This window comes from Cololabis saira, unplaced genomic scaffold, assembly GCF_033807715.1.
Source record: "Cololabis saira isolate AMF1-May2022 unplaced genomic scaffold, fColSai1.1 scf361, whole genome shotgun sequence".
Lineage (NCBI taxonomy): Eukaryota > Metazoa > Chordata > Actinopteri > Beloniformes > Belonidae > Cololabis > Cololabis saira.
Window position 1 is genome coordinate 1 of NW_026906525.1, and position 13,000 is coordinate 13,000.

General features: G+C 42.7%; 2 long non-coding RNA genes across 3 annotated transcripts; one reads left to right on the forward strand and one right to left on the reverse strand.

Annotated features, from left to right (window-relative positions):
* Positions 1–1,378: 1,378 nt before the first annotated feature.
* On the reverse strand, positions 1,379–7,909 carry LOC133440111 (uncharacterized). Its single transcript, XR_009782273.1, has 4 exons — positions 7,819–7,909; positions 1,971–2,059; positions 1,629–1,691; positions 1,379–1,537 (listed from the first exon to the last, which is right to left on the reverse strand). It is a non-coding gene; the product is annotated as an uncharacterized LOC133440111 (long non-coding RNA).
* Positions 2,720–12,751, forward strand: LOC133440110 (uncharacterized). 2 transcript variants are annotated; one of them, XR_009782271.1, is made up of 3 exons: positions 2,720–2,850; positions 7,781–7,889; positions 12,532–12,751. It is a non-coding gene; the product is annotated as an uncharacterized LOC133440110 (long non-coding RNA). The 2 variants fall into 2 exon arrangements; XR_009782272.1 differs by lacking the exon at positions 12,532–12,751 and adding an exon at positions 12,031–12,075.
* The last annotated feature ends 249 nt before the right edge of the window (positions 12,752–13,000 follow it).

A 13,000-nucleotide genomic window follows, 5' to 3' on the forward strand; every position in this document is an offset into this window, starting at 1 on the left:
TTGGCCATGACCGCTCATGTTTCTGAAAGCACACAAATAATAGACACAGCTATGATACCAGAATGGCCCTAGCTAATCACTTTTCTCTGCCTATGCCCAGAACCAATGCTTTGAAAAAAACAGTAATGTATAGAGCAGTCACACACTGGAACCATCTCCCCCCATGTATAGTTGCAACAATCAAGGTGTCAAGGTTTAAAAGGAGACTGAAGCAGGCTGTGGTTCAGAAGGAAGTCATGATCGGTCCTAGGTACTGTATATATTGTGATTATTGTGCAAATTGTAAGTATATTATAAATTTAATAGTAAATATATTCAAAGGAAAAAAGGGGTCTCCCGCACACTGTCAAGTCACTTGCAAAAGACTTTAATAAAGCAAACAAACAACGTTTCGGTCCACAGGACCTTTCTCAAGCAAAATCTGCTGATCAAAGTTTTATATGCGCTAATTCATTGGAACTACAAAAGCTATGACGTAGCACAATGCTGTGTATTGTAACTTGGCACAAATTGTAGTTCTGGTAACCTCCTTCCGGTTTAGGGTTAAGATGTTGACATTAGGGTTCAGAAATCATATATCCGCTCATTTTTCAATAGACTAGGGGCCAATCCCAATTCTCCTTCACTCGCCCTTCTTTTCTTCACTCGCACTTCTTTTCTTCCCTAACCCCTAAAAAAGAAGGGGGAGATTTTAGGGCACTTGAGATCTAGGGCACTTGGCCCAGGTGCCTGTCCCAATTCTGCTACTCCCCCTCGTTTTCATCCCTAGCCTGATCAGGAAGCCCAGAGCTAAAAGCTGTTTTAACTTCAGCTGTAGCGCTGTTAATATGGCACTTTATTAAGTTTTAATATTTTTTCAGGTATAAAGGTAACCTTAAGATCCGCAACAGGGGCTCAGTTTATCCAAATAACGCCTATTAAGAAATTTGCTCCAAAGATTTCAGGATGCTCATATCGTGCATATGTGTAAATAGTTTTGTACTTGTGTGGTTTTACTCACTTGGAAATACATTTAAATTGTCTAATAAAACTTGTTACACAACAGTTTTCTCTTCTGGGGTTTCTCAAAGTAAGGTAATGTCTCAAATTATAAACTGTACAACGAGATCAATAGTAAAATAAGGATAGTGAGAGAATCTGCAGTAAAAAAGGCTTTATTTTCTATATTCAAATACAATTTTTAAAAAGAAAAAAGTAAACATTGCACGCAAAACAAAGAAAGGTGCTGTTCCATATAAAAAAATTTGCACAGAAATATTTACAAAAAAAAAAGTTTGCAGTGTATGTGCTGCTACTGCTGATGAGCTGTCTGGTCCACCATTTTCTCTAAAAGGTTCAGGAACCTGTCTATGTGTTCATTTTTTTGACATCTTCTGTCTTGTTTGGCGGCCTCAGCTTGAAGGAAGTCCTGCATAGAGAGTTTCTTTTTTTGGGGGGATCGGGGGGAAAGTGGACCTGATGCCTGAAGCTTCCAGCTTCCTCTTCCAGCTGGTGAGGCAGAGCTTGAGGCCGATGTGCTGGCGTCTTCCAAAGTGTTCTGAGATAAAAAAAGATGGATACACATGTTGATTACACACATGACTGGACTATCATACCAGGTTCATTATCACTGTATAAATAAAAATTACCTCTGTGCTTTCCTCTGAATTTGTCAGAGAGGACACCGGTGAGGATGGAGGGTCGATTATGTTCTGAAAAGAAAATAACAGTTAGATCTTCAGGTACTGTAGTGTCTTATCACTCACAATCAGGAGGGAACCACCGGTCGTAGCACAAGCTAGCTATAGGAAGAAGGACTGGGGAATAAGATTGTGCTTTTTTACAGCTAAACTTACCATGAGTATTTGCGTGGGATCTTCATAAGAGGCCAACGAACATGGAGGCTGGAATACTTTACATGGATTTTTTTTTGTTAAGCATCATCTCTTCAGCAGATAATATTACCTACCATAACCATAACCATTGCTTACCTTATATTTTTTTTTTACGATTTTCCCATTTTTTGCCAATTTGTGCTGTGGTCACCTTTCCCTCCAGTTCCAGCTCTTTGATTAGTTTCCTGTAACAGAAAACAGTGATGAATAGTAGTTATACCAGAGACGTTCTATAAACCGAGACAGCCCACTACGGTTGTGTTTCCTGTATCTGTGTCACGTGACTACCACGCCCCTTTAGGAGACCGGAAGTAGGTCCAGTGCCTATTGAGTCCTATAGGAAAAGTGAACGTGAGCACAGATTATTACCAATTCCTTCGTCCCATAGTAACCAAAGTAAATATGGGACCCATTTTTCAAAAGCCACAAACCATCTGAACATTCTGACACCAAAATGGACATTTTCAGACCGACATGTTAGGAGAAAATGAACTTTGTTTGAAACCTGTTTCTGTCTAAGCAACACACTCTCGCGAGATTTGGCTCTCATAGCTCTCCTCTCTGGTGGTGCTGATTCAGAGATTCAGAGCCGTTGGTCACTGCAGAACTGTTAAAGTCGTTTTCCCATCGGATAAACTGAAATTTAAAATTAAAATAAAACTTGCTTCTTTGCTGCTTTCTTTTCTTGCTTCTTTGATCTTGTACTGGGTTGAAATCAGACGGTAAGGTAGCAGATAAAAAATAAACGATCGGCAAAATAAGGCGCAAGTATTAAAGTTGTACTGTATCTACCGTTTTATACCGTTTTATACCGTTGTATGTTGTCCGTTTTTGACATTAACAGACAATAGTTAATCTGGAAAGTGTTAGTGTCAAAAGTGTTGGTGTTAGTGTTAAAAATGCCTAAGCTTTGTGTGGCAATAGGCTGTAATAACAAACAGTTGTCAGTCTTTTCCTTTCCAAAGGATGCAGACAGGTAAGTAATACATTATCTATTAATATTAGCTGCTGTCATATCGCACACCAGCAGCAAAGACCTGAATGAGCCAGCTGGTGTCGTTTTCCAATGCCCTTCTAGCTAGTTAATGCTGACCATACATGACCATACATGACGTTATTGTGAGTATTATTTATTTTAGCGTTTATTTTTCCAGAAAGTACCATTGAGATTGAAAATATATTTTCCAGACCTGGCCAAAATGACAGCAGATGTTCAACAGAAATATATAGCTTATAATTAAAAAGGTCCTAAATCATAATCTGGATCAGAAACAGGAGCACACATCTGGCATGGGACTGAACGATAACTCTGAACTGATTTTAAGTAACAAAATGATCAAGCTTGAACTTTGACTGAATACTGTTCCAGGACCAGGCTGCAAAGTAATCAGATGGGCAGAAATAGCTCTGATACTGGGGACATTAAGAAGAAAGCAGGACTATGATCTTTAGCTATAGCTATATATTGCTGGATATTTGGAGGGGTCAAGTAGTGGGGTAGCTTATGAGGTGTCTTAAGCATTTTGTCAATAAAAGCAAACTTATTTCAAACATTTAAAGCATTTATTTTCTTTAATGATGAAAAATACAAATGCATACATGTGATGAGCAAAGTAAGACCAGAGACATTTGGAAAGTGTTGAATAGAATGATTCATAACCATACTGAATATAACAAAACTTTTCCTTACTAAACCATCTTATTTAACTACTCGGGAGAAAGAGATGGCTTGTGAACATCAGAAGAGAAGACCTGTCCATCCACCTCTGTCATGATGTCCTCAGAAAAGGGGGTTATGGCGTTTGTGAGGCTCACTTTGACTGTAGCATGATTGTCGAAATGGTACAGCCATACATACAGTCTTTCAATTTACTAATTTTACACAATTCACATCCACAATTTGGTTTGTAATTACAGTATAATTTAGAAGTGTCTAAGTGTAGATGTCAGCATCAATCACAACGACAACGTGACCTCTGGTCCTCCTGACACCGCAGCAGAACCTCTGGTCCTCCTGACACCGCAGCAGAACCGTGGTCTGTCTATCCCTGGCACCCGCTCACGTCAAACTTACCGAAGCATTTCCAACGCAGCAGGCCCAGTATTTGGGCCTCTGCCGGTAAGTTTGATACAACTTTTACTTCTCCCGTGTACACCGCAACTGTCTTCTCTCCGCTGCGGGCTCCTCTTGGAGCCCTCGCGAGTAAGTTTTGCTCTGAACCACCGGCTAAAGCAACTAGCTAGCTGCTCGCTACTCTGCCATTACTCGTTACTGGTCACCGCTGTTTTCCGTCCTCAGCCACCACCATCTCCACCTCAACAAGCTTACCTGCTGGATGTAGCATGCTGTGGCTAATCCTGTGGATATTCCTGGGGTTCTCGTCGCTCCTCTACACCCGGACCCTCGGCTCCTCGACGCTAGCTAGCGTTAGCTTCCAGCTACCGCTCTCGACCGGGACCATGCCGCCGCTCCACTCCGCCGCGGCCCACCACCCGCGCCCGACACCTGGTCCACTCTGGCAAAACCATCCTCCACACAGCCGCTCAGGACGCATGTTTTCCTACAACTTCACGTCGCCAAACTCCATTCCTTCCTTCTGGTCTTCCTGCCGTCCTGCAACTTCGTTACGTCATCACAACAAACAGAATCTGTCCAATCTCCGTCCACTTCCTCAGTCCTCTCAGCCAATCACCAAGCAACACCACCTGAAACTGGCTCTGTTCAACACCCGCTCACTCAACAACAAAAGCCTGCTGCTGAATGAATTTATAACGGACAATAATCTGGATTTCCTCTGTCTAACAGAAACCTGGCACAAACCCCTGGACTATTTCTCACTAAATCAGGCCACTCCCCCCAACTTCACCTACATGGAACAAGCTCGTGCTGAGGGGCGGGGGGGCGGTGTTGCAGCAATATACAGAAAGGACATTAAAGCAACCTCCATCCCCATTCCTGTCATTCCTTCATTCGAACACACTGCCTTCAAACTACCTGGCCCCACTCCTCTTGTCACCGCCGTCATTTATCGCCCCCCCAAACCAAACCCCTCCTTTCTCTCGGATCTCTCGGATTTTCTGACCCAGCTCTGCTCCATCTCTCCCTCTGTTCTCCTCCTGGGTGATTTCAACTTCCACATCAACGATCCTAACTGTAAACCTGCTGCTGAATTCCTGGACCTGCTACACTGCCTCAACTTCACTCAACACGTCGACTTCCCCACTCACGCCCGCGGCCACACCCTCGATCTCGTCTGCTCCACTGGCCTCACAATAAATCAGCTCTCCAGCCTCAACCTCCACGTGTCTGATCACCTGGCAATCATCATGGACATCAACATCCCCATCCCCACTCCCAAAGAAGCACGCAAAATATCCTTCCGCAACATCAGATCCATCTCCCCCTCTGCCCTCTCAGCCTCTCTCGCCACTCAGATGTCCGCCTCCCCTCCCCCGTCACCCGACAACCCCTCGGACCTCGTGGATTACTACAATCATACACTCTCCTCCTGTCTTGATCAACTGGCTCCCATCAAAACCAAAACAGTCTCTTTCGCACGCTCAGCACCCTGGTACACCCCTGAACTCCGCAAACTGAAATCCCGTAAACGTCAACTCGAGCGACTCTGCAAGAAATCTGGATTAACTGTTCACCAACTCGCCTACACTGATCATCTCCACCAATACAAGGATGCCCTCAACTCAGCTCGCTCCACCTACTTCTCCAACATCATCCATTCCGACTCCTCCAACCCAAAGGCTCTCTTCTCCACAATCAACAAACTTCTCAAACCCAGTGACAACATCTCCAACTCCTTCACAGTCTCTAAGTGCAACGACTTCCTCTCATTTTTTCAATCCAAAATCCAGACCATCTACAGTAACCTGACCACCTCCTCCACCCCCTCCACCTCCCCACCTGTTTACCCCCCCTCCACCACTCAGCCCCTGTCTCACTTCTCTCCCATGTCTTCAGCGTCTCTTTCCACTGTCATGATGGGCATGAAAACCTCTTCCTGTGCTCTGGACCCCATCCCATCCACATTTATAAAAAACTGTCTCCCAGCCATTTCCCCACTCATCATCAACATCGTCAACTCCTCCTTCAGCTCTGGATCAGTCCCAGACACCCTCAAACTGGCAGCTGTCACCCCCATCCTCAAAAAACCTGGACTCAACCCTGACACCATGAACAACTTCCGGCCCATTTCCAACCTCCCTTTCCTGTCAAAAATTCTGGAACGCGCCGTCGCCACTCAGCTCAAGACCCACCTCACCTCCAATGATCTGTTTGAAACATTTCAATCTGGTTTCCGCTCACGTCACAGCACAGAAACAGCCCTCATCAAAGTCACCAATGACCTCCTTCTCTCCTCCGACTCCGGCAACCTCAGCATTCTCCTTCTCCTGGACCTCACAGCAGCCTTCGACACCATCAGCCACACCATCCTCCTCTCCCGCCTGGAATCATCTCTCTACATCACCGGATCCGCCCTCTCCTGGTTAAAATCCTATCTCACCAACAGACATCAATTCATCAGCATCAACAACTGCTCCTCCTCCACTGCCCCTCTGTCACAAGGCGTCCCCCAGGGTTCGGTGCTTGGTCCTCTACTCTTCATCCTCTACATGCTCCCCCTTGGCAACATCATCCGCCGCCACCGCCTCCACTTCCACTGCTACGCCGACGACGTCCAACTGTACATCTCCACCAAATCCCTCACCTCTGCAACCCACTCTACCCTGACCAACTGCCTCGCCGAAATCAAGTCATGGATGCACTCGAACTTCCTCCAACTCAACTACAACAAATCGGACATGCTCATCATCGGCCCAAAATCCCTCACCAAAACCGCTCACAACTTCACCCTCACCATGGACAACTCCATTCTGTCTCCCTCCACTCACATCCGCAACCTCGGAGTTATCCTGGACAGTAACCTCTCCTTCCAACACCATGTCAACCACATCACAAGGACTGCTTTCTTCCACCTGAAAAATATTGCCCGCCTCCGTCCATCACTCTCCTTCTCTACCGCTGAAACCTTGATCCACGCCTTCATCACCTCAAGACTCGACTACTGCAATAGCATCCTCTACGGTTCAACTTCCAAGGTCCTCAATAAACTCCAATATATTCAAAACTCTGCCGCCCGCCTGCTCACCCACACCCGCTCCAGAGACCACATCACCCCAGTCCTCCAGAAGCTCCACTGGCTCCCCATCCCTCAACGGATCCACTTCAAAATCCTTCTCCTCACCCACAAAGCCCTCCACAACCAGGCCCCCTGCTACCTCACCGACCTGCTCCACCGCTACACTCCCTCCCGCAGCCTCCGCTCCTCTGACGCCAACCTCCTGTCCCTTCCAGTCAGAACCAAGCACCGGACCTGGGGCGACAGGGCCTTCTCCATCGCTGCACCCACCCTCTGGAACTCCCTCCCCAAAAACATCCGTGACTGTACAGACCTCCCAACATTCAAATCCCATCTCAAAACTCACCTTTACAGAACTGCTTTTAATGTGTGATTAATGTCCTGTCTCATGTTGTGTCCTTTTGTACTGTCCTGTGTAATTGTAATTTGTATTATGTGTTTTGTTTTAATGTAAAGCGTCTTTGAGTGCCCAGAAAAGCGCTATATAAATAAAATGTATTATTATTATTATTATTAGAATATTTTGGGTCCAATATGGCATTATATGCAGTTTCCAATTACAGCATAATTTAGTTGTATCGTGTCCAATTAGAGTATAACTGTGTTTGTTTACTGTCTATTAAAGAACATTACATTTCTATTTTGTCTAATTTGATACAAAGTACGACTTATTACTGTACCATAAAATTAAGTATGACCCAATTGTTAGTATGATGAGACAAGAGATCTTAATGAGAATATATTTTGCAGCAAGAGAGAAAACGTCTGACAGACAATGCTACACCTACTATAATCAACTGCCCTAATCCTCCTCCATCAACTGCTGGTAGACGTGTGCTACGCAGGATCGAAAACACTGGTAGGTATTGCCCCTTCCTGTAGTTGAAGAGCACAAAAAACAGGCGACAATTAAACATTTGCATACCAATAGTTATCCGCTCAAGTATAGATTCGTTAAATGAAAAGATGAGACCAGTGTAATTTCATTTTTTTTCTTATTGTCAACATCGCTTCTGAAAGGACCAAAACCTACAATCCATTTCTTGATGTCTTTGTGATGGCTTTGACCAGGGGTTCTTAACCTTTCTGACCTTGGGGCCCAATTTTTTCAGTACAGAGTGGCCCGGGGCCCATTAAATATAAACACTGTATAGCAGGGGTATTCAACTAAAACTTTAAGAGGTCCATTTAGAGAAAATTTACTCAAGCGAAGGTCCAGAACATCATAATATATATATATATATATATATATATATATATATATATATATATATATATATATATATATATATATATATATGTGTGTGTGTGTGTGTGTATATATTCAAGTAGCCTCATAGTTGTATCAACATCTGCATCTGACTGTTATATTAAAAAAAGTACATATTTGCCAATTAACATGTTTAACTTGAATTAAACATTTTTTTCTCTTAAAAATAAAGTAGATTTTATTTTATTTTTCAAATGCTATCTTATTTTATTTCTCTACCAGCAGTTTGAATTTCCCCTTTTCTTTGTTAATTGTCTCAACACATTTTTATACTAAATTAATATAAACACATCTTAACAATTTAACAGTTTTGCAGTTTTTCTTTCTTCCCCTTAATCTTATGCCCCCACTTTCTGTTGTTCAGTGAGAGAACTGAGCTCTAACTTCTCCTGCCAGGACTTTAAATCTGGGCTGGATGGTGTCAGGTTCTCATATGCATGTGGAGGTGCTCATTGATGAGCCTGGAACGATATTTAGTTTTAATTATGTTCACTGTGGAGAAAGCTGCTTCACAGCTGTATGTGGACCCAAACATGGGCTTTTAAGATGGTCAGTTTATTTTTCTGTGACTTCAGTTCAGACTTGAGTGGATATGTTTGATGAAAAACTTTGTGTTTTGTTTCAGTGGCCTTTCACTTTCGCACTTTGAACGCCACGGTCTCTGAACGTATGAGACACTGGTTTTGTCCCAGTGGGAAGACTGAACAGGATGAATTTGTCCATTCCGGGTTGCATATTTAAAAATACAGCGAGGATAAAACTTAGTTTGATTTTACTTTAAGTTATTTACATTAATAAGTTGTCAGGACTCAGTGTGTCGGGTTCATCCGAGCCTGATCAGCTGCGACGGGCACAGCCCGCACCGCAGCTCTCTGGTCGCGCTGCAGCAGTTACTTTCCGATGCTTTTTCGAAAGCCCGAACAGTCCAGTCCAGCAGACACGACAGCCCACGCATCTACATCTACCATCTTTCAGCAGTAACGACGGAGCCCACCGCCCGAGCGGCACCGACCTCCCCGGCCGCGGGGACGCGTCAGGATAAATGATCACGCTGCGCTCGCTCGCTCTGGGCGCAGACCCAATTAATCGATCCCTGATCCTGGCGGATCTAAACGTACTCTGTGCAAAATGAAGGATTTTCTCTGTAAATACACACCATTTCTCTTACTATTACACGTACAGCTAGCTGAGTGTCTTCTTCTCCTCATTTGGTTGGGAGTTGCTATGCAGTCCCGCGGCCCCCGCGGCCCACAAGTACAAAACTGAATTTTTTTGGCGACCCACTAGATGGCGCTCGCGGCCCAAGCGTGGGCCGTGGCCCTATGGTTAAGAATCACTGGCTTAGACGGCCTGATGGAAAAAGCTGCTACTCAGTCTTGTGGTTCTGGATTTGAGTGTCATAAAAGTGGGGTAAACAGGGCATGTCTGGGGTGTGTGGGGTCAGTGCTGATGTTTCTGGCCTTTTTTAGAAGTCGACCAGTGTAGATGTCTCTGAGGGGGGGCATAAAAAACAGGGGTATTTTAGTTATTACAAAATTTACTTCAAAAGGCAACAGGCTCTATCGATCTATCAATCTACAGTAGTAAACAGAACAGCACAGTCCCCGAGCATCCGCATTGCACATTATACTCAAGTTAGGGCTGTTCGATTAATCGATTTTAAATCGTAATCGCGATTATGTAATTAGAACGATGTTAAAACGTGAAAATCGTAAAATCGATTTTTCTTTTTTTTTTTTTTACCTTGTCTTCACACATATTAATGATTGATACCATATTAATGATTGATGGAAATACCTCTCAATACCTGCGACAAGTGCCCCACCGGAGAGGCTCTTTAGTGTAGGAGGGGGCGTTGTAACATGCCACCGGGCATCCCTCAAGCCAGATGCGGTAGGCCGGCTCGTGTTCCTTGCAAAAAACTTGCAAATGTGAATAGCAAATGTAATGACTGACATTACACACCTCTACCTCCTTCATGGGTTGCATTATTATTTAGCATGCAAAGACCCAGTTTAGTTTAATTAGAAAATGTCTTGTTTTATTTAATTGGAAATATAACTTACTGTATGTATGATTTGCTGATTTTTTTTTTTCCAGAGATAAAACTTTATATTTTATTATATTTTTTAAAACTTTTTTTCAACTTATTTTACAGAGTTTTGCACTTTATTCATTCATTTTTGGTTTAATAAGAGCAAAGTTTGCACTTAAAGCCCAATGGGGCAAATGTTCAATAAAAAAACAGCATATTTGAAATCATTTCTTTGCGTTTTGTCAATTCACAAAATAATCGTAATCGTAATCGAAAATCGGATTTTGAGAGAAAAAAATCGAGATTTTATTTTTGGGCAAAATTGAACAGCCCTAACTCAAGTCTATGAAAAAGTACTGGAATGTAAAAAATACCTATGTTAATTTCAACATTAAAATATGTTGATCAAAGCAATAATCCTTTTAATCCTTTTATATTTTTTACAACAATGGAGTTCTATGACTTCTGCATATGAGCTATAATCTGGTGTTGGCTAGATGGGCCGTACTTGTAAGTAGGAGAAATACATTGTAGGTTTTAGTCTTTTCATAGACTATGTTGACAATAAGAAAAAAATAAAATGACACTGATCTTATCTTTTAAGAAAAGCTACTATTTTCTCATGTCCTATGAAGTTTTGCACATCTCTCTGAGCTCATAACATCTTTTAGGGACCTGAGGGTTGCAGTGGTCATACCAATATTGGCAACTCCTGTAACAAAAAACAGAAAAACAAATTAATTATACCCATGCCATTTAAAAAAAGAATGTGCCACTGATATGAATTTGCCACCTGTATACTACAATAGAATGCTTCTGTACTTAGTGTCAGACATCTAATTCATGAAACAACTTCCAATCCACACCATTACATCACTGGTAGTATCTCTAGGTCGTCCTCAGACGAGCCGTCCATCGTTGTCTCCAGTCATCCCGATTCTCCATACATCTTTCCAGTTCGCTGGTACTCTGGGCCCCTGCATCCTTCTTGAGTATGTCCACATATGTTGGTGTAGGACGTCCTCTTGACCGGCGCCCGCATGTTGGCTCCCACAGCACCAGCTTGCTGGCTGACAGTTCTGTGTCTTTGGCAGTGCCCTGCAAGTCTCATTCTCCTTACATTCTCCTTGGAGAGAATGAGAATGAGGAGAATGAGTATGGTAAAGGCATTTTATTTTTAAGGAGAGGACAGAAAACCGAGTAAAAGAGGAAATAGCCAAAGAAGTATTTGAGGAAGTAGATGAAGTACAAGAGGTGGTAGTTGACGTAAGGTGGTTGTAATAGATAAGTCAATTTGCAATTAAAAACAGATAGTTACAAATAATACATTTTATATCACTAGAATAAAGATACTGATCTGTATGGTGGATTTCAATGAACATGTCTTAAAAATAGGGACAGCTTGAGGAAGAACTGAAACTGGAAAGGGAGAAAAGACGGCAGCTTGAGCAGCAACTCAAGAGAGAGCGTAAGGGAAAAAGAAAGATTAATGCTAAGCTTTATAGAGAAAAGGCCAGCAAGAGGAGACTGAAAAATGGACTGCAAGCTCAAGTGAGGGACCTGAAAGCAAAGTAGGCATTCCTTCCATTCCATACTATAGAGCTGTGGTGTAACTTTGTGTGTATATTGGGTTTTTTTTTTGGTCTTAAGTTCCCTCCCTTCTTCAAAAATAAAATCTTTCTTTATTCTCTCAAGGCTTAAAGCAGAAAAGGCAAAAGAAAAACTCTCTGATGCCCTGAAAGTTCTTCCTCCAGGGACTGCAGAGTTTTTACACCATCAAGTCAAAACTTGTGGCCAAAAACAGAGAGCAAGAAAATTCCCAACATCTATCAAACAGCTGGGTGTGCAGATTTTCCATCACAGCCAGAACGCTTACAGGACATTGAGGAGGCATTTTATTCTTCCATCCTCATCAACACTTCAACAGTTCATAAATACCAACGTGGGCCATTTCCATGTAAGAGTAGTTACAGAATCTTATGGATCATGACATAGTTATAGATCTAGAGTGATGTGTCAACAGTTCATAATATATTTAAATAACAGATTGTAATATCAGACTTTCTGCGCTATTACCATGTTTCTGTTCTGCTATTACAAATCTATGACAATGTGTCCACACTGCAATGATCTTCTTTCACACATTTTTAATATGTCAATCCATTCCACTAACAGGCTACTGCTCCTGTTTTACAGCCAGGTTTCCTTGATCCAATTCTGAACCAGATGGCACAGTTAGCCAAAACAATGAAGGCATCTGAGCTTGCCATTTCATTAATTTTTGATGAGATGGCGATAGAAAAACATCTGGATTACAATCGGGCATTGGACAGGATAGATGGGCTCACGCATGAAGGCGAGGTGGCTAACCAAGCCATGGTACTGATGGCTCGAGGAGTGGCCTCAAAGTGGAAGCAAGTGAGTTGATGTTCATTAGTTTCATAGAGCTACTGAACACTACAGATACAGGATACAGTTTAGTTCAGAGTGGGTCAGATGTGTGTTGTAGATATCTATATATATGCAGAGGATCAATTTACCCATGGGAGAAATTCTTCATAATTCTTCTTCACTGCAGGCGATAGGATACTTCCTGGCCAAAGGTACTCTCTCTGCAGAAAAGACAGCAGAAATACTGTCAGAGGCTGTGAGGCGCCTAGGCCAG